Genomic DNA, 6708 nt, shown 5'->3' with positions numbered 1-6708 from the left:
AGAGTAGATCCTCTCATGATTCTTTACCACAGCCCCGTTAAGGTTTCCTTTGTCCCAGTGCCTAGAGCAACGCTTGGCACAAAGAGAACTCAATGGATAAATATTGATGGCTACTGTTGCCTAGGTGATCAGGAAGTCTTTCCAAAGGGGAAGTGGGCTTTGACGGATGTATAAGAGCTTGCCAGTTGAAGAAGATGGGTAAGAATGTTCCAGGTAGAGGGAACGTGCAAAGGACTAGAGGAATTCCAGAAGGAGAGATCCCAGGACAGCAGGGCAGACTCAAGCTGGTCTCTAGAGCTTGAATCTTCATGAGTCAGGCTGAAATCACGAGTTTCCATAGCGATAGGTGATGGTGCTGGGTGACCGGAAGCTAACCACCACTTCTCTGCAGACAGATCGTGCAGAAAAAGGGACAGAGCAGATGAGAAGCGTGCAATCAGGAAAGGGCGGCTGTTCGTAACATGTTATGAAAATGACAAAAGGTATTACTGATGTTGCTGCGAATATTTGAGTAACTGATGAAGCAAGCATAATTGTCAGGGCTTTAATTTTACTAGAACCCAGCCTCAGAGGCAGGTGCTTTTATATCCCCACGTTACAGAGGAAGACACAGAGGTGCATGGTTTAGCCTGCCATTCTGATGCACCCACGCGAGACTGGGATTCGTGACAAAATGCAGTGAGAAGGAGATGTGCCTGGACACCCATTTTGCTGGGGCAGGTGTAGTGGGCACAGCGTGGCTACGGATTCCATGCTTGGGTGGCAGCTTCCTGAGCCCTGGATTGCAGCCCAGTGGGTGCATTGCCCAGGGTCCCGGCAGCAAAGAGATGGCACGCTCAAATGCGGAAACTGGAGAGTATTTAGTGAAGGGACTGCTGGGGCAGGGTTTAGGGAACCCAGAAGACATGGCACCGCACCCCGAGGCTAGCAGCATAGGAGCTGTCCCAGTTCCAAAGCCTAAGGGCCAGAGGCAGGAATGGATTCCAGAGCCCAGGAAGAGAATGACACATACGCTAAGAGGGGCCACGGCTAGGGGCTGTGGCTTCTGGTGAAGGATGCAGCCAACCCCCATGGCCCAGCAGAGGGGCAGGGCCAGAGGGTTAAATACCCTGACCTCACTCTCCTCCAAACGCCTTTTTCCTGCCAGGGCCACCCACTGGTCAAATCCAACTGGAAGTCAGAGGCCAGAAAGCCCACTGATGCAACAGTCCATGAGGTCAGGGTGGAAAACAGTGGCGAGTGGATCTGAGAGGCGAATAGAAAATATCTGGCCCCGAAATCGTGCCTCTGGAGCCAGCCATCATTTGGAAGCTCCTTCGTGGTGGCAGAGGAGCTCTGTGGTGGTGGCCAGCGTGCAGTATTATTCTGAGTCACTGCTGGAGGACCCCCTCTCCAGCCTGGTCCCACAAATTGCCATGGCTCTGTGATCACCTGATTTCCTGTGTTATATTCCCTTCTGCTTCAGCAACTAAAGTGTTTCCAGTTAGCTGCAGCTGAATCCCAATTAACGTAGGATCGGTTACCAGAAATAATTGCAGGCAATGTACCCTCAGGGATGGGGATCTGGAATTGGTTACTAGTTCTGGTTGATTTCAAGACAGTGAGGACCTAGTAACCCTCAGAGAATGAAATCTAGTAGGTCAGGGCACACGGTGGCAAAACAATTACCTGTAATCGCCCAGAACTAAGTACCTATTAAATCCCTAGCTTCGGCAGTCTGCGTTATGGCTTCCATACACAATATGATAAGCATTGTTTATTCAAGAACTGTGGATGAGTTTTTTCTTTATTGTCATACCAAAGAGTTTCTTAAAAGTAAATAGTCCCAGGGCTTTAAATCCTCAGTCCAGGTTACCTGGTACCTCTCTAGTTAGAGTACCAGGGAGTTCTTATAATGGCCCTAAAAGAATTCCCATCTCTTGGGGCTGTTACAGGGCTGATACAGCTGAAAATCAGATGCAGAATCTAATCCTGTGTGTTGCAGACTAAATCCACAGCCTTGCCAAGTTTCCTATGTGAAAGGCAGGGCGTCCTCTGGGGGAAGAGAGGGACTCTAAGGATGGAATAGTCACCTGCAGTTAAATCCAAGCACCCAAGCCTGAATCCTGGCAGCAGGAGCAGCCCTGCCCCCATGGCTGACGGGAGAGGCTCTCCCTTCCCAGGAAAATTTGTAATGACCTCATGGAGATCTACCTTGCAGGGCAAGCTGACTCTTCTCACGCACCATCCCTGTCACCTCCCAGCCCCCAGACTTAAAACTACAGTCAGTTCCAGCCTTCTCTGGAGGGCAGATACAAAGTCAAACCTGGGGGGTGAGGTTTATATCTTTTTTAAAATGGTAAACATTTGCTAATTTATGTCAGCAAAAAAGGGGAAACATGTACGGGAAGGGTGTTGGGCCAGGGAAGAAGAGACACACTTGTAGATCGGGCTGCATTCACTGATAGAGATGCACTTGCTGGGGAGTCTGAATCTCGGGGCACCAGTGGGACCAGCTGGGAGTGGTTCTAACCCACTTGCCAGGTTGCTTACTGAAAATGGACTTGGCATTGGCCTCCACTGAATGAAAATGGGATGACAGCCATACCCTGGTATAATGTGGAAGGATATTTGAGTGGACTTGTCACATGTGGTCATCTCCCCTGAGAAGACCCAGAGGACACATCAGTGGCCATGCTCGGTAGCCCAGGAATGATGCTGGGAGAAGCTGCCATTGAGACGGGCTCCCCAAGTTCAATGGAACTGAGGTCACTTCAAAATGGCAGAGGCCAAGGGGCAGCTTTTGTTCATCTAAGGCAGGGTGGGTGTATCAGTTAGTTTTTGCTGCATAACAAACCACCCCAAAACTTAGTAGTTCAAAACAACAGCCGTTCTATTTAGCGTGTGATTCTGTGAGTTGGCCAGGCAGTTCCAATCTGGACCAGCTTGGGTGACCTCTGCTGGGCTCTCTCACGCTTCTGTGGTCAGCTGGTGGCAGGTTGTCCAGAATGGCCTCATTCAAAGGTCTGGCTGTGGCAGGCTGGCGGTTGACCACATGGGCTCCATCTTCCAGCGGACCCACTCAGGCTCATTTACAAAGTAGTCTCCACGTAAGAAGAGAGAGTAAGCCTGGATACACAAGCATCTACCAAATCTCTGCTGTGTCACATCATGGGACATCGAGAAAATGATAGAATTTGTTTCGTGTCTTGGCTGAACAGGTAAAGTTGCTTGTGGCCAGGGATGGCTGGGAAGATCCAGAAGTAGAGGCTGCAGGGCTACAGCTTCCCTCGGGGTCAGCCCTGACAACAAGGTGAAAGCACCTTGGCCTGTGCCAGTTAAGAGGCTTAGTACCCAAGAGAGGAATACTTTTGCCAGGAGCACACAACCTGGCCATGAGTGTGTCCTATTGCCACTGGGCCAACGGGTAAAAAAAAAAAGAGGGTTACCATGTTGGATGGGGATGTAAGCCTGATTATTTTAAGGGGAAGTAGGGTTACTGCAACACAGGAGGGGCCTGGAGGAGGGGATCTGGAACCCAGGAGAGTCCCTGGGGTGCTTCCCAGAACTGTCATGTCATGTGCTAAAAATGAATGGCAACCCACAGCCCCCCACAGTGACAGGACGAGGAAAGACTCAGAACCCTCAGAAAGGAAGACTGAGGTCTCCCCACGAGGAAACAAACAGTGAGCAGCTGAAGTCCTGGTTGGTGGGCGGGGGGAGGTAGGGGTAAAACAAACCTGTAGTGAAAAGTAGAAGAGATCTAAATATAATCACAACCCATGACCAGCTGCAGAAAGGACAGTAATAAGTACCCATACTTCCTTCCTTGCGGAGTTATACACACATACACACATGCACGTGAAAGTGTACATATGCATATACACACCCTGCAGAACATCTTCTGGTTTCATATTTTCCTAGTAATGTCTCAGTTTTTGACACCCCAATTCACAGAATGATTCTATCTCTCAATACCATTTTTTTAAACCTGAACTTTATATAGGAAACTATATAATTATTTTATATAATTATATTAGAGTTATCTATCATAGTTATGCTTAACACAACTATATAAAGTATGTACATATTTACATTCCAAAATCTCAATACAGGTTTGGTTGTTTGTTCTATTTTTTAACATTTTACTACGTTTGTTTTTTCATTCACTCTTTTTCTGAACCATTTAAAAATAAATTGCAGGGAGGGACTGTGACACGTCATCTCTAAATATTTCAGAATTTATCTCCTAGAAACAAGGTTATTCTTCTACGGGACACATACCGTTATGACACCCAAGAAAATTAACACTGAAATAGTAATATTTGCATCCATATTCAAATTTCCCCAATTATTATCATGCTGTTTACAGGGGTTTTGTTTATTTTTTTTACTGCAAGTTCCAATCAGGATCATAGGTTCCACTTGGTGGCATTTGGCTGTCATGTCTCTTTAGAGTCTTTTCATCTGGAACGGTCTTCCACAACATGAATACTTTTAAAGAGCCCAGGTCAGTTATCTTGTAGAATGTTAACTTCACCATCTCTGTCATTTCTGGATCTGCTTCTGTTGACTAATTCTTCTCCTGGTTATGGGTCACATTCTTCTGCCTTGTATTTTTAGTAATTTTTTTTTTTTTGTGGTACGCCGGTCTCTCACTGTTGTGGCCTCTCCCATTGCGGAGCACAGGCTCCAGACGCGCAGGCTCAGAGGCCATGGCTCACGGGCCCAGCTGCTCCGCGGCATGTGGGATCTTCCCGGACCGGGGCACGAACCCGCGTCCCCTGCATTGGCAGGCGGACTCTCAACCACTGCGCCACCAGGGAAGCCCTCTAGTAATTTTTTAAACTGAATGTAGTCATTAGGGATTTTACGTCATTGGGAGAATTTCGCTGCATTCCTTTAAAGACTTGGCATTTTTCTGGCAGGCAGTTAATTGTGAATTACTCTGATACTTTTAAAGTTTGCTTTTAACCTTGACCTCCTCAAACTCTGATCTCTGTCTCCTCAATTCAGTGAGACCACTGGGCTCTTTGAGCTCCCACTCCTGCAGCCCCGTCCAGGAATAACGTCCAGGCAGGAAGGCTGGGCAATCGTAGGGTTTACCTCATTTGTCTCACCCTTTTTTTAAGGTTCATAGACCTGCCCTGCCTCTGGTCTAATGTCTGAAATAGTTTTCTCCTACATTTTTGCCCCGTTTTCTAATTATTTCTGGTGGAAAGTTAACCCTATAACCATAGAAATCCTTCCCCCATGAGATAATTAGAAAGAAGAGGTACATTTTCAGTGGACAAACATGATAAACATCATCTTAACTAAGTAATCAAAATAATTATCCCCAAAAATGGGACAGATCAACGTGTTATGTCTCCTGATAAGAGGAGCTGAGGGCTTCCCTGGTGGCGCAGTGGTTGAGAGTCCGCCTGCCGATGCAGGGTAAGCGGGTTCGTGCCCCGGTCCGGGAAGATCCCACATGTCGCGGAGCAGCTGGGCCCGTGAGCCATGGCCGCTGAGCCTGCGCGTCCGGAGCCTGTGCTCTGCAACGGGAGAGGCCACAAGAGTGAGAGGCCCGCGTACCGCAAAAAAAAAAAAAAAAAAAGAAGAGGAGCTGAGAAGAACACATAGCTTCTGCCAAAAACGCACAACCCGAATCTAATCATGAGGGAAACGTAAGACAAATGCAAGCTGAGAGACATTCTAGAAAATAACTGGCCTGTATTCTTCAGCATCAGTGTCACAAAGAGTAAAGAGATGGAAGAACTGTTCCAAATGCATTTCTTTGGGGAAAAGGACATTATCGGGACAACTGGAAAAATAGAATTATGGCCTATAGATTAGATAACGCTATTGCATCAATGTTATTTCCTGGTAATGACACTTGTACTAAAATTATGTAAGAAAATGTTTTTGTTTTTAGGAAACATACATCAAAGTATTTAGAGATAAAAGGGCATAACCTATGTGACTTACTCTCAAAGATTCAGGAAAGATAGATAATGATCTAGATAGACAGATGATACATAGATCTCTATCTACATAGACTGACCTATATCTAAATACCTGCATCTATATCTATATTGAGAAGATAGAAAGGATAAAGCAAATACGGTAAAATGTGAACATTTATGGGGACTGGGGTAAATACAGGAATTCTTTATACTATTCTGGCAACTTTTCTCTAAGTCTGAAATTATATAAATATAAAATGTTAAACAAGGGACTTCCTCTTTTAGAGGAAGGGTAGAATAGTGGGCCAGAACCAAGAAAAGCCCCGTTTATGTGGAGCCTACGGACAATTTAAAGTATGTGTGGAATTCCCTGGCGGTCCAGTGGTTAAGACTCTGCGCTCCCAATGCAGGGGGCACGAGTTCCATCCCTGGTCGGAGAACTAAGATCCCGCATGCCGCATGGTGCAGCCAAAAAAAAAATCTATGAAAAGAAAAAGGAGGTCCTCACTTTCATCCTTGTTTAGTGTCACTGTAAACGTATGGATTTTTTTGAATTTAGAGTGCTATACTTTCTGATGTTCAATTGTCCACAACATGCACACGCTTTAAGACGGCTCTTATGTCCTACGACACGTCCCATCACTCTTCGAATACTCATTCTGGCTTTCTGGCACAATGTCAGTGTATGTAAACAACTGACGTGGTCGGAAATCTCGAGCTACATTCCGAACATGTAGAAAAATCAGAATCCTGCACAGGTGTTTGGAGAGGCACACCGAGC

The sequence above is a fragment of the Hyperoodon ampullatus genome (assembly GCF_949752795.1).
Source record: "Hyperoodon ampullatus genome assembly, chromosome: 11".
Taxonomy (NCBI): domain Eukaryota; kingdom Metazoa; phylum Chordata; class Mammalia; order Artiodactyla; family Ziphiidae; genus Hyperoodon; species Hyperoodon ampullatus.
Note: the sequence above shows the minus strand (reverse complement) of the source record.